Here is a 15,985-nt window from a genome sequence, read left to right on the forward strand (position 1 = left end):
ACCACTGGCATTGGCCTCGATTGGCCACCGTATTGTCCGGATCTGAACACATCCGACCCCTTTTTGCGGGGATATATTAAAGACAAGGTGAACGTAAATAACCGCAAAAGCATTGCTGAGCTGGAAGCAGCCATTCAGGAGGTCATCGGCACCTTCGACGTTCCAACACTTCTGTGGGTCATGCAGAATTTCGCTGTTCGTCTGCGCCACATGACCGCCGATTATGGTAGGCATACCGAACATGTCATAACCTAAAATCCGAATATCTGTAGTGACGTTTACATGTTGAATAAAGTGTGTGAACGACGTAGTTTGTAACTAATTTACGGTTTTCTTTTTTTTTCGTATAATTGAATAATTAGGGCAACTGCCTTGCCGCAGTGGGTACACCGGTTCCCGTGAGATCACCGAAGTTAAGCGCTTTCGGGAGTTGTCGGCACTTGGCTGGGTCACCATCCAGGCCGCCATGCGCTGTTGCCATTTTTCGGGGTGCACTCAGCCTCGTGATGCCCATTGAGGAGCTACACGACCGATTAGTAGCAGCTTCGGTCAAGAAAACCATCATAACAACCTGGAGAGCGGTGTGTTGACCCTACGCCCCTCCTACCCGCATCCTCAACTGAGGATGACACGGCGGTGGGATGGTCCCGGTAGGCCACTGGTGGCCTGAAAATAGAGTGCTATATATATATATATATATATATATATAATTGTAATCCTGTTAGTGAATTCGTCACGCACACTCATGTGACTTAGTGGCAGTTGCCTTCAAAGGAAAAAGCCGCATTCCGCGGCAAGGCGAGGGGCAGCAGTTTATCGCAATCGCTTCCACGAACTGCAGCACGCTGAGGAGATTTCCTTCTCTAGAGCCTCCGTGACTCACCTCATGTGGTCAAGCTTGGACAACTGGCCCGCTCGTTTCTTAACATGTTAATTGCTTGCTCCAAAGTTAGCGAGCGTTGTAATCTTCTCAGAAATAGCCAGGAAGTGAGCAGAAAAATAATCAAATACCAATCGGCAGTGTGCGTTTGTCACTTAAAGTGAGAACCACATGCATCACGACATTACATTGTTCGCACAATATACAAAAATACGTCCGATCACATTGAAACGTCCCCTTAGAACAAATTATACAAGACTGTGCTTAAATTGACACACAATGTTTTTAGCGCAACGCAATCTGACTATCAAAGATCCCTGCAAAAGAATGGCCCTGAGTAACATTAAACTATACCTTTCAGAAATCACTTACCTCACAAAAATCTTCGTTACTCGAACTACTGCAATACAGCGAGCGCCACTACTGCCAGCTAAATAAAAGATTCAAACTACGGAAGGCACTAACTACTGATAGGGATAGTTAGCAAATGAAAGATATTAATAGAGAACAAACAATGTATTTACCTTAATATCATCACAAGTCATAATATATGTAATTTCAAAACTCCGCCATCTCTCTCCTCACATCCACCACTGCTGGCGGCTCACCTCTAACTGCGCAACGCTACGCGCTGTTCACATTCAGCTGCCGCTGCCCAACACTACAATGGCAGACAACAATGCAAACTAGCCACAGACTGCACACAGCACAGCCAGTGATTTTCATATAGAGCGCTACGTAACGTTACCAATAAGAAAACATAAACAGCCTACTTACAACATCAGACACATGCTTACGACTCTCACACTCCTTGGAGAAAAAACATATTCCAAAGCGTTTACAATTTTTTTTACAAATGAATTTCTATTAGTTTCTGTTATGTTATTACTTTCGATTATTATTTCATAAATGAATCCAGAAAGAAACATAATAACCAGTACAGTATTGCATTATTAATAACAGAAATTTTAAGTGTCCCAATAATTCGTAATTTCAAATGTTTCTAAAAAAATAATTTTAACTGTACATTCACAACTAGTACTAATCGAATATAACATCGCGACCAAAACATTTTGTAAAGTAAATCATTTTCATAAATTTTAGCTCGAACTATGACACATTGTGTATAAAATTATATGAGAGTTTTCTGTAAGGCTACTGAGATAATGTTGACCTGTTCAAAATTCGAAAAATAATACTGGTATCGAAAACTACCGTTGAGGAAAAGCAATGCTAGAGAAGTATGTCCCGTTACAAGCTGTATCACTGAATTTGTCTCCTCGAGATCTGCTATTCTGGCGGCAACAAATAGCAGACTTATATTGAAGGAAACAAAGCCGATGTCTTTGATTGGGCTATTACTGAAGTTGCGACTAGGCATTTCCGTCTGTTTCATGATTTACTGGCCATTGTTCACTTGAGTGAAAATGTATTACAGATACCTTTTATGGATCAAAAGTAATTTGATGAGGAAAGATTAGGTCCCTCATACTGTGTACAAACAACTGCATTTGATTCGTAGACTTAGATTTATTCAAGGAATACATTTCGTAAGCTAACGATAGATTTGCATCGATGTTTTAATAAATTAATAGTAATTAAAACATCATATTTTACTTGAAAAAAAAAATTACCTACGTGGAGGTATTTCGACCTCGTACATCGGCTGTGATTCTTCCATTGGTTGGAAACGCTTTTCAAAACAAATGCCGAAAAGTGATTTTTGCAGTGGGCTCATATTACTTCCTGGAAGTCGTCTACCAAAAAATCTATTACGTCATTGCCAGTAAAAGTTGGTTCTGACTTGCAATATATGTTATCAATTCTGGAGACAATTTCTAAAGCAGAAAGTAAATCCAAAAACTTGAATCACAGGAAGAATAGCGCTCAAGTAAAAATAAATAAAAAGGTTGATGTACAGAGAGACGGAGAATTTGATGTTGGAGCCTAAAGTTTTTGTCACGTTACACCAGAAAAAACTTTTACTGTGCTTAAATCTTGGTCATTATGAACAAAGGGTCTTCGTTCCGAAGCAATTATTTAAGTGTAGTCCTAGCGGTTGTAGCCGAGCTTTGATATACGAAGAGAGCGGGGAATTCAACAGAATTATGTCAGAATAGTATCGACATGCTATTTGCTGCCCGTGACATCATTCGGACGCGATGCACGTGAACAAGTAGGGCAGTCCGTATTGCGACGTGTGTGTGGGTGCCACTCAACCCAGATGAAAGTGTGTCGCCCAATAGAATGCGCTGTACAGTGAGGTCTTCTTCTTCTGTACACTGTGGCTGTGCTGTAGTCTGCAACCTTCCTGTGTTTCCTTCCAGTTGGCTTAATCCTCTATACAGGGTGATTCACGAAGGTATGCAAATATTTTAATATGTTATTCTGTAAGTAAAACTAATGAAAAAAGTTCATATAAACATAGATCCGCAAATGTTTAGTTACGGACTTACGGCTACTAAAAGATTTTGCCCGAAATGTAGCAGCTTCGCTAATATGAAGCCATCGCAAAACTGTACGAGGTTAAATTAAAGCACGATTTCCATTTATTTTGTTGTTATTGATCTGGCGTATCTAATAAAACATGTCCCAGACGTGTATCTGCAGTAGTTTTCCAGAACATCCAAAGAAGCAAAGAAGTAATTTCGTAAAATTTTTAATTTGTTAACTTCTTGGCCCAATTTGTTTTTTTAAATTTCACACAGTTACACAAAGTTTTCAACAGAAGTTATAGAGAATTTAATTTTGGAAAAATGATGTTAATAACTGAAACTGTATAAATATGTCAGACAATCTGCTTTTATTAATATCATAGCACACGTGAATTCGTGTGAAACCGGAAAAAATAAAGCTCAGTGATAAGGAAGTTGTACAGTGTACATACAATTGCACAATATTCAAAAATGTCTCCACCGAGTTCAGTGCATTTATCTGCACGTGTGTGAGCAGATTTTGTTTGCTCGTCTCAGTTTCACAGGATTGTTCTTAATTTCGTCTATTGCATTTATAACGCGAGCAAGTAATGCCACACGTGTACTGGCTTTGTCCTCATGAACTATGTCTTTCATCCACCCCCATACACAATAATCCATTGGTGTTAAATCGGGCGAACTGGGTGGCCAGACATGCAGCACCACGAACAATCCATTCCTGGGGGAAATGTTCGTTTAAAGTGTAGTAACGGCATTGGTGAAATGTGGAGGCGCCCACCGAATTGAAAATACATTTCAATCGCATAGCAAGTGGAACATCTTCGAGCAAGCGGGGCATTTCTTCTCGAAGGAATTGTACGTCTCGCCAGTTTGACGTCCTGGGAAAATGAATGATCCAATAAAGTGTCTGTTGATTACACCACACATTTATGTTAAATCGCTGCTGGAAATCGCATTGCACTGTTCCATGTGGGTTTGCTTCAAACAATACGTACTCATTGTGTAAATTGTTTATACCATCTCGAGTAAAACATACCTCATCAGTAAATAGAATGTATTTGTGTAACTGTTGATTAGTATTTAACCAGTGCACAAATCCAAGCGAAGGGCAGGATCTCCTGGATGTAAGTGATGCACTTTTTGTTTCTGGTAAGGATACAGATTATTGTACTTGAGTGTACGCCATACCTTAGATTTTGAAATGACTAATCGTTGAGAGATACGCCGTGTACTGGTACCCAGGCTACGTTGAAAGCATCCGTAATATTCTCATCATCGTCTTCACGTATCGAGCGCTCGTACTGGTTATGAACGCTAGGTAGAGAACCTGTCTCCCGTAACATTCGAAGTACTCCACTAATGGTTCGTGCATTCGGAATCCCCCGAGTTGGGTAACGTACGCGATATTTGTTAACTGCAGCCGTAGCATTAGCATCACATTTGCCGTAAATAAACACCATACCGGCGTATTCCTCTGTCGTAAATTCGAAAGGCTTCGATATTTCATAAATAATCTACAAACTGCAACAGTTACTATGTGGTTTCACTTAAATACACTGTTGTTATTATGTTCTTTCACTGAACATTACAGAAAACTAACTCGATTCAAGGTTAGGAAACGACTGAAACAACTCACTGACGCTTGCCAACAATGACATAAACGTTTCTATATTCTCAATGGAAAGTAAATAAATTTACTTCTACAATAATCTTTGCTTCTCTGCATGTTCTGGAAAACTACTGCAGATACACGTCTGGGACATGTTTTATTAGATTCACCGAACCAATAACAACAAAATTAATGCAAATCGTGCTTTACTTTAACCTGGTACAGTTTTGCGATGGTTTCATATTAGTGAAGCTGCTGAAGTTCAGGCAAAATCTTTTATTAGCCGTAAGTGCGTAACTAAACATTTGCGGACCTATGTTTTTTATAAACTTTTTCTTTCGTTTTACTTGTAGAATAACATATTAAAATATTTGCGCATCTGCATGAATCGTCCTGTATGTCTATTAAATTTGGTTGTCTCTTTATTGAGTCCTTCAACTGCTTCACTTAATAGGTGCTGATTACAGTATGAGGACATCTGCCCGTGTTGTATTGGGAGCGCGACGTGTCTTGTACGGAAGAGCTCGGATACATCGGTTACACTTCAACTCCGAGTGTATTCACACAAAAACTGCCACGAAAAGTACAGACGCTAAACAAACCGACTTGACGCAGCAGCGAGCCTGCTATTACATGACGGCTGCACTCTTTCAAAATCTGTGAATTTCTTACTTGTGCACACTTGTGTTTTGGGCGGTATGGCCTGCAAAGCAAACATTAATCCACACAAAAATCTAATTACCGTCAAAGATTATTGTTTTCCTGGTCGGGGCTTTGAGTAGACCAGCAAAACTCATTTGGTTATATTTAGGATTCCATACCTCAATCGGTAAAAACTGAACCCTCACAGGATCACTTTCTGGTCAGTCTGTCTGTCTGTCTGTCTGTCTGTCTGCCTGCCTGTTCCACTGTTCAGACTCCTTTTTCTCAGGAACGAGCGGAGTTATCAAGTTGAAATTTATGTCAAGTACTAAGGTCTGCGGTCCCCTGGCGGCTTAGAAAAAATGTAGATTCCAAGTCACTGCAATCAAAATATACGGTCATTTATGTCACATATCTAGATACTCCAAACTCGCTCACCAAAACTTATATGGTACATCCCACTGACCTAAAAAAATGGTTCAAATGGCTCTGAGCACTATGGGACTTAACATCTGAGGTCATCAGTTCCCTAGACTTAGAACTAACTAACCTAAGGACATAACACACATCCATGCCCGAGGCAGGATTCGAACCTGCGACCGTAGCAGTAGCCCTGTTCCGGACTGAAGCGCCTAGAACCGCTCGGCCACAACAGCCGGCCATTGTCCTCAAATCATGAACTTCGATATCAAGCAAGGATTCACAGTACAACTGAAGGAAAAATCCGAAAATTGTTTATCTATTATATCACATAAAAAAGTACTTTTTGCCTTTTGCAGTCTGCCTGTTCGTACTGAGGTCTCGGTCTGTTAGCGGTGTAAGTAATTTAAGCTCCTAAGTCATTTCAGTCAAAACATACGACTATATATGTCACATTTTCTGGTACTGGCTAAATCACTCTTTAAGACCTGTAGATGAACTATCGATGTAGTTTGCCGTGCGGGATTAGCCGAGCGGTCTGAGGCGGTGCAGTCATGGACTGTGCGGCTGGTCCCGGCGGAGGTTCGAGTCCTCCCTCGGGCATGGGTGTGTGTTTGTCCTTAGGATAATTTAGGTTAAGTAGTGTGTAAGCTTAGGGACTGATGACCTTAGCAGTTAAGTCCCATAAGATTTCACACACATTTGGACATATCCATGTACTTGTGGGGTCTGGTGGTCTACCGATTTGTACCGCCATGGGGGAATTTGTGGGGTTAGGGGCAACGTCTGAAGAGGGATAGTTAATTCTTTTTATGGTAGGGTAAAAGTGGCGGCGCCAAGTAGGGGTAGATTTGATTTTTTTTTAAATTATACCTAGTTAGAGTAGGAGACAGGTAAAAAAGTGGTAAAGCCCGTGACTGGAAACCAAGAGGTCGCTAGATGGCGTCTTGGTCGGACCACGGGTATTTTAGTCTTCGTTTTAACCTAACCTTCAGCTCTCAATGATGTGTGGAATCGGCAGAAACAAGACGTGGTTCGAATTCCATGCCAAACTGTGGGCGCCGCTTCCCCAGTTCGATAACTGGGGTTAAATTAAGGGGACGCAAGTCGCCAAAGTGGCGCCCAATAGAAAGACCCACACACCGAGACGGAACCCTCAGACCTCGACTCCTGCGCGCACTAATCCGTTAAAAAAAATACCGGAGCACTGTTTTGTGGACGGGAGGACAGTCGCAGAGACGCAGAACTCCTCTCTGTATGTGTTGTCACGGCGTGGAGGGTAAGATATCCACTTCACTTTCGTTTTGTCATCGGCCAAAACTAATGACCCGCATTCGGACTAGAACTAACAGCCCCACACCACCGTAACGCCTCCAGCCGAAATCCCCTGACGTCACGCTACACGAGGCTGCTCGTGTCGGGCAGGTGCCGTCTGCCAGGTATCCGCCAGACCCAAATCTCACAGTGTGGGTGCCTGCTTTTTCCTTCCGTTTTATTTTCGTTTATTTGTACTTAACTTTTTGTCAGTATTTATTTACTTATTTACTGCATACTTCATTTCCTAATAAAAAGAGCAGGGCGGGCCTATGAACAATCATGTGTTTCTCATCCAAATGTCGGCAAACTGGAAGTGAATAAAAGGGGTTCACATTTCCAGTTACAGCATTAAGAGGAACGTCCAGACCGAAACGTTGGTTAAAATCTGGGGATTTGAACTATTACGTTGGTAGATAAGTTTGTAGTTCTTTTTTTTTTACATGTTGGCATTGCGATTGCCATGGATTTATTTATCGATTGTAATGTTTTATTTGCACTTTGAGTCTACATGTTGTCACTTTGTCATTCGGACATAGTGTGAGTGAAGCTCCGAATTCCAGAAAATGGAGTGTCGAGTGGGGAAATCGGAACATTTCCGACATATTCTTCTGTCTGAGTTCAACAGAGAGGTTACAGCGGCGGATGCAGCCAGAAACATTTCCGCTACGTATGGGAATAATGTCATAGGTCAGATGACAGCAAGGAAATGGTTTTTTTCGTTTTAAGGAGGATTCGTTTCGCGTTAGTGGTTTTCCAAGTTCAGGAAGACCTTCGGGGCTTAAATCAAGATCTTTTGAACGCATTAATCCACAATAATCCACATCAGTGTTCCCGAGAACTGGTAAATGCGATGCAGTGTGATGATATCATCATTGTGCGATGCTTTCATGCAATGGGGAACGTCCAAAAATCGGATGTGTGTATACCGCATGCTCGAGGCCAAAATCACAAAAATCTGCGGGTAGCCGTGTGTGCATATCTGCTTGCTGGGTCGATAACAACACCGACAGTTCCTACCCTGTATAGTTACTGGTGACGAGAAACGGTGTCTTTATGCTAAAATACGGAAAAGAAAGGAATGGTAGAGCCCGAACAAAGCAACAACTACCTGAACGTGGACCTGAGTGCGTAGACAAAGGATAAAGTTATGCATCTGGTGGAACAGCGACGGTCCGGAGTGGTACGAATTGCTTCCCCGAGGTGCAGCCATCCCTGCCAACATTTATTGTCAACAACTGACACGTCTTATGGACGCCGCACTCCAGGAACAACGACCAGGAATGCCACTCCACATTAACGCCCGCCCATATTGTGCTTGATTAACAAAAAGCATTATACACACATCAAAGAAAGTTTTTACATCACCCCGGTTCAGATAGAAGATAGACGTTGACTCTGGCTATTGTATCACAGACATAGTCCCTTTGACGGTTCAGAGATGTGACTAAACCCGCCCAAAGATGTAAACAACCATTCATGATCAGCGCCTATTAGACGGAAGGGGTCCGACAGCCGAGCAGTTCCAGTCATTCCACCAGGAAGGAGGTACACGGCTCGTGTTGTATGTAATTCAACCATGCCTAGACGGAAAGTACCGCGGTTCGATTGCATTCGCATTGTTGCTTTGTGCCGTTAAGGGCTCTGAACAAGGGAAGTGTCCAGGCGTCTCGGAGTGAACAAAAGCGACATTGTGCGGACATGTAGGAGATACAGAGAGACAGGAACTGTCGATGACATGCGTCGCTCAAGCCGCCCAACGGCTATTACTGCAGTGGATGACCGCTACCTACGGATTATGGCTCGGAGGAACCCTGACAGCAACGCCATCATGTTGAATAACTTTCGTGCAGCCACAGGACGTCCTGTTACGACTCAAACTGTGCGCAATAGGCTGCATGATGCGCAACTTCACTCCAGACGTCCATGGCGAGGTCCGTCTTTGCAACCACGACACCATGCAGCGTGGTACAGATGGGCCCAACAACGTGCCGCACGGGATTGGCATCACGTTCTCTTTACCGATGAGTGTAGCATATCCCTTCAACCAGACAATTGTCAGACACCTGTTTGGAGGCAACGCGATCAGGCTGAACGCCTTAGACACGCTGTCCAGGGATACAGCAAGGTGGAGGTTCCCTGATGTTTTGGGGTGGCATTATGTGGGGTCGACGTACGCCGCTGGTGGTCATTTTAGTTTAGTTTAGTAATGTCATGTTCCGTAGACCATTTTTCACGATTATTTTATTGATATGATATGGAACAAGTCAGATTACAACATATATATATACACACATGAATAGTGCTATTATTAATATTATTGTAATTTTTACTTCTACACATGCAACTACATTTTGAGGTAAAAAATTTTTTTCTCAGTTTTCGAACAGAAACTCGTCCATGGAATAGAAGGAGTTGTCCAAAAGAAGTGATTTTAAGCTAGATTTAAAACTTGATCTGCTACCTGCCAGACACTTTATGTTGTTGGGCAAATAATCAAAGATTTTTGTTGCTGAATAATGTACTCCTTTTTGAGGAACTGACAGTTTCAATAACGGATAGGAAAGGTCATTTTTCGCTCTAGTGTTCTACATATGAACATCACTGTTCTTCACGAATTGAGATGGATTATTTATAACGAATTTCATTAGCGAATATATGTACTCTGATGCTGCAGTTAAAATACCTAACTCCTTGAATAGGTTCCTACATGACGTCCTTGAGTGAACACCACTAATTGCACTATTGTGCAATCAATACTTTATCTCTAAGTGGTGAGTTACCTCAGAAAACTATTCCATAGGACATTATTGAGTGGAATTATGCAAAGTACGTTAGGAGGCTGATCTGTTTATTACCAAGACTAGCGATTATACGAAGAGCAAAAGAACCTGAACTTAATTGTTCCAGAAGCTCAGTAATATGCTTCTTCCAGTTCAAATTGTCATCAATGTGAACATCCAAAAATTTGGAGAAATCTACCCTGTTAACTGAGCCCTGTTCATACGCTACATCAATTGTCGGTATGACTCCATTCGGTGTACAGAACTGGATATAGTGACTTTTTTTCAAAATTATGGAAGAGTCCATTTTCTGAGAACCACTTAATAATTCTTTGAAAGACATCCTTAACAATATCAAAAAAATCGTTCAAATGGCTCTGAGCACTATGGGACTTAACATCTGTGGTCATCAGTCCCCTAGAACTTAGAACTAATTAAACCTAACTAACCTAAGGAGATCACACACAACCACGCCTGAGGCAGGATTCGAACCTGCGACCGTAGCGGTCACGCGGTTCCAGACTGAAGCGCCTTTAACCGCACGGCCACACCGGCCGGCTTAACAATATCTTCAGCTGCTTTTTCTGGAATGGAATTTATTATAACACTCGTGTCATCTGCGAAAAGTACTAGTTCAGCTTGCTGAACGTTACGTGAGAGGTCATTCACATGAATAAGGAAAAGCAGAGGACCCAAAATTGAACCCTGTGGGACTCCCTTTGTGATAACTCCCCATTCACTAGAATTTACCACCCTCCCAACATTACTTGTGTTATTCAGCACAACTTTTTGCTTTCTCTTCGTTAAGTGTGATTCAAACCAGCTGTGTGTGTAGCCTTCGATTCCATGAAACATGAGTTCTTCTAAAAGTGTAACATGAATCACACAGTCAAATGCCTTGGAAAGATCATAGAAAATACCAACTGGTGATAATTTGTTATTTAGGGTTTGTACTAGTTTTTTGTAAATGTGTAGAAGCATTCTCAGTCGAGTAACCCTTCTGGAATCCAAACTGCGACATGCTGAGTAAATTATTTTCCCTTAAATGTGAGACTACTTTTGAATACATAACTTTTTCGAATATTTTGGAAAATGAAGTCAGCAATGAGATTATTCTATAATTATTTAAGTCACTCATGCCCCCTTTCTTATGAAGAGCTTCGACAATTGCGTATTTCAATTTGTCTGGAAAAATTCCCTGTGCCAGCGAAGCATTACATATATCACTAAGGACTCCACTTACTAAATTAGAACAACACTTCAAGATTCTGTTAGAGACTCCATCAACATCGCATGAGCTCTTGTTTTTGAGTATATTTATAATTCCCTTAATTTCAGTGGGGGATTTTGTTGCTATTTCTAAAGGCCTAAAGTCCTGGGGAATGACCTTTTAACATATTTTTTTGCTTCTTCAACTGAACCCTTTAACCCTATTTTTCTGCTACATTCAGAAAGTGATTGTTAAAAATACTTGCCACTTGTGAATTATCACTCATATCATCATCACTTAGCTCTATTGGTATGGTATGTTGTGCACTGTCAGGCTGCCCCGTCTCCCGTTTGACAATATTCCATATACACTCCTGGAAATGGAAAAAAGAACACATTGACACCGGTGTGTCAGACCCACCATACTTGCTCCGGACACTGCGAGAGGGCTGTACAAGCAATGATCACACGCACGGCACAGCGGACACACCAGGAACCGCGGTGTTGGCCGTCGAATGGCGTTAGCTGCGCAGCATTTGTGCACCGCTGCCGTCAGTGTCAGCCAGTTTGCCGTGGCATACGGAGCTCCATCGCAGTCTTTAACACTGGTAGCATGCCGCGACAGCGTGGACGTGAACCGTATGTGCAGTTGACGGACTTTGAGCGAGGGCGTATAGTGGGCATGCGGGAGGCCGGGTGGACGTACCGCCGAATTGCTCAACACGTGGGGCGTGAGGTCTCCACAGTACATCGATGTTGTCGCCAGTGGTCGGCGGAAGGTGCACGTGCCCGTCGACCTGGGACCGGACCGCAGCGACGCACGGATGCACGCCAAGACCGTAGGATCCTACGCAGTGCCGTAGAGGACCGCACCGCCACTTCCCAGCAAATTAGGGACACTGTTGCTCCTGGGGTATCGGCGAGGACCATTCGCAACCATCTCCATGAAGCTGGGCTACGGTCCCGCACACCGTTAGGCCGTCTTCCGCTCACGCCCCAACATCGTGCAGCCCGCCTCCAGTGGTGTCGCGACAGGCGTGAATGGAGGGACGAATGGAGACGTGTCGTCTTCAGCGATGAGAGTCGCTTCTGCCTTGGTGCCAATGATGGTCGTATGCGTGTTTGGCGCCGTGCAGGTGAGCGCCACAATCAGGACTGCATTTGACCGAGGCACACAGGGCCAACACCCGGCATCATGGTGTGGGGAGCGATCTCCTACACTGGCCGTACACCACTGGTGATCGTCGAGGGGACACTGAATAGTGCACGGTACATCCAAACCGTCATCGAACCCATCGTTCTACCATTCCTAGACCGGCAAGGGAACTTGCTGTTCCAACAGGACAATGCACGTCCGCATGTATCCCGTGCCACCCAACGTGCTCTAGAAGGTGTAAGTCAACTACCCTGGCCAGCAAGATCTCCGGATCTGTCCCCCATTGAGCATGTTTGGGACTGGATGAAGCGTCGTCTCACGCGGTCTGCACGTCCAGCACGAACGCTGGTCCAACTGAGGCGCCAGGTGGAAATGGCATGGCAAGCCGTTCCACAGGACTACATCCAGCATCTCTACGATCGTCTCCATGGGAGAATAGCAGCCTGCATTGCTGCGAAAGGTGGATATACACTGTACTAATGCCGACATTGTGCATGCTCTGTTGCCTGTGTCTATGTGCCTGTGGTTCTGTCAGTGTGATCATGTGATGTATCTGACCCCAGGAATGTGTCAATAAAGTTTCCCCTTCCTGGGACAATGAATTCACGGTGTTCTTATTTCAATTTCCAGGAGTGTAGTTTTAATCTTATTATCCGCATTATTAATTTCTGTCAGAACACATAAGCTTCTCGATTTCTTAATGACTTTCCTTAAAATATTACAGTATCTTTTGTAGTAAGCAAGTAACGTCGGATCCTGACTTATTCTGGCCTGACCATATATTTCCCTCTTCCTCTTACACGATATCTCAATTCCCTTAGTAATCCATGGCTTACTTGACTTTGTAATGGCTTTTTTGGGCAACGTTTCAGGAAAGCAACTCTCATATATTGAGACAAATGTACGGTGGAATAAATTGAATTTGGCATCAGCATCATTCCTGTCAGATGAGGTATGTCGTCTATCAACGGATAGCGTCCTGAAAACAGGGAGTAAATCAAGCGATACTGAGGAAATTAGATTAGGAAATGACACAGTACTAGTGGTAGGTTAGGTTTATCTGGGCAGCAAAACAACTCATAAAATCGCTTGCAGGGCAGATGATGTAGACTGGCAGGGTTAAGAAAAGCACTTCTGAAAAGAGGTTTTTTTTTTTTTAACACGTAATATAAGTTAAAGTGTCAGGAAGTAATTTCCTGAAAGTATTTGTCTGGAGTGTAGCCTTGTACGTCAGTGAAACTTTGGACGATAACTGTTCAAATAAGAACAGAATAAAAGCTTCTGAAATGTGGAGCTACGAGAGAATGCAGAAATTTAGATGGGTAGATCGAATAGCGAATGAAGAGGTACTGAATCGAATTGGGGAAAAGAGAAATGTGTGACAGAACTCGAGTAAAAGGCGGGATACGTTGACAGGAGACGTTCTGATGTATCAATGTATTCTCGATTTGGTAATGGAAGGAAATACGAGGGGTGGGGGAGGATAAAAGTTGTAGAGGGAGACCAGTGTCTGAGTACAGTACAGCAAGTAGTTTCAAACGGATGTAGCCTGCGGCAGTCAGTCGGAGATGAAGGGGCTTTCTTCACAGGACAGAAGTAGCGTGCAGAGCCGCACCAGACCAGTCTCCGGACTGAAGACTGCGGCGACACACATGGGTGATTCCCCGGCACTGGGCGACAACACCGTTACTAGAGATGGGCAAACTGAAACACGTAACTGTTTCGAAACAAATGAAACAGTACAATGTAATGTTTAGATACACTGTTTCGAAGCAGTGAAACAGTTTGTGTTTTGTAATCTAATAAACCTAGACATTTTATCATCTTGAATGTCTACTGTATAGGTATGTCCATATAAACACAAATGAGGTGCGAGAGCGCTAATCATATCGCAGAAAGTATGAAACTATCACTTAGGCGTCTTGGCAGTTTCGTATTTCATGCAGCAAATGCGCTGCTTTAGTGTCGTGTGACTTTCATACTTTTCAGTTGGCTGAGGAAAGCCTTAGCTGAAGACAGAAGAACCACCACAAACGGAACTGGAGGTGGGAGCGAACTGCAGAAACAACAGATATGCTACTGGGATTCCCACATTCCGCTAGTATGGGAATATACCCATCCTTCTAATTCCCATGCACACAAAGGGAATCATTGTGGATAATAGGCACACTGACTATAGACTCACAAATAATGCCAAATAATTCGAATAAATAATGAAATATAACAGAAAAATTTTGTCTTTCAAGGTGTTTCGAACCGTTACTATAAATTCACCGTGCTTCCTAGCCCTTCCCGTTCACCATTACACTATCAGTGATATGTCAAACAGATTGCTTGCAATTATACCTACATTAAATTTATTTATATGTATAATAACTGTCACTCTACGCCTTTTTTTAATTCAAAATGTTCTAGGCTTACTTGCGTTTCTTAATATGACTGCTGTACTTGAACAGAGAAACGTATGTTATTAAAAAAAAGTGTAATTTAACTGAATGATTTTCACATATTTATTGTTTTGAATGTGAATAGTATGCGTTGTTTTATTGTTTGGTTAGTGTTTATAAAGCAGATGTTATGCCATTTCGGAATAGGACAGTCATCTAGAAACGAAGCTTTATTTTCGGATATCTTAAGCTTCATGCTATTGCTTGTCAAAACGATTTCGACACTCTTGAAAGTGTTTCACGAAGTGGTATGTTGTGTTTCAGTATGTGTGCCGAGCCCGAACCTCGTCCGACACAGAGCGGAATGAAACATCCCTGTTTCGATACAATCAGTCCGTTCCATGGACTGAAACAGCCTTATTTTGAAACAACGATACAGTTTCTGTGTCTGGCTCGAGATCGAATCTGGTCCGAGACAGGGGCGGAATGAAACACCACTGTTTCGAAACAGTAGACCACAGCCGTTCCGAAACACTGAAACAGTTCCACGTATCGATACACTGTATCGAAACATAGAAACAGTGGCCAAGTCTAACCGTTACCAGTCGAGCCGCACGGCGCCCAGCTATGCCACGGCCTGATCAGAACTCACTCTGGCCCCTCCGTCGACTCACAGTGAAAGAAGAAAAGCTCTTTTGATGACTCGAAAATCCCGGCTGAAACGCTTCACAATCTGAAACATCGCTGACAGCAGCAACCTTATATAAACTTTCAATAAACGCTGCACAGCCAATCAGTTGCATAAAGTTTATTGCAATAAGCCTTGACCAGGTTTCAGCACCACTACTAATTGCAGGCTGTCCTTGGCACTGTGGCCGAATTGGCCTATAGTACACAATCAATAAACCTTTCAGCAGCTAACTGGATTTACGAGGTGCTACAATAAAGTAATGAGACAGACGTCAAAAAAAAATGTTGCTTACCGTTTTAGTAAAGTTTAGTGTTGTCTCCTTCAAAGTAGTTAACTTCTGATTGCACATACTTTTTCCAGCGGTTCTGCCATTGATGGCAGCATTTCTGGAACTCATCTTCTGCAATATCCTCCAAAACCCTCGTCACAGCTTTTTGGACATCTTGTGTTGTTTGAAAA

At 42.7% G+C, this 15,985-nt stretch overlaps 1 protein-coding gene across 1 annotated transcript in view; it reads left to right on the top strand.

Annotated features, from left to right (window-relative positions):
- Window positions 1-15,985, top strand: part of LOC126100720 (peptidoglycan-recognition protein SB1-like) — a 153,162-nt gene that overhangs the window by 50,882 nt on the left and 86,295 nt on the right. The window lies entirely within an intron of this gene.

This window comes from Schistocerca cancellata, chromosome 9 (assembly GCF_023864275.1).
Source record: "Schistocerca cancellata isolate TAMUIC-IGC-003103 chromosome 9, iqSchCanc2.1, whole genome shotgun sequence".
NCBI lineage: Eukaryota > Metazoa > Arthropoda > Insecta > Orthoptera > Acrididae > Schistocerca > Schistocerca cancellata.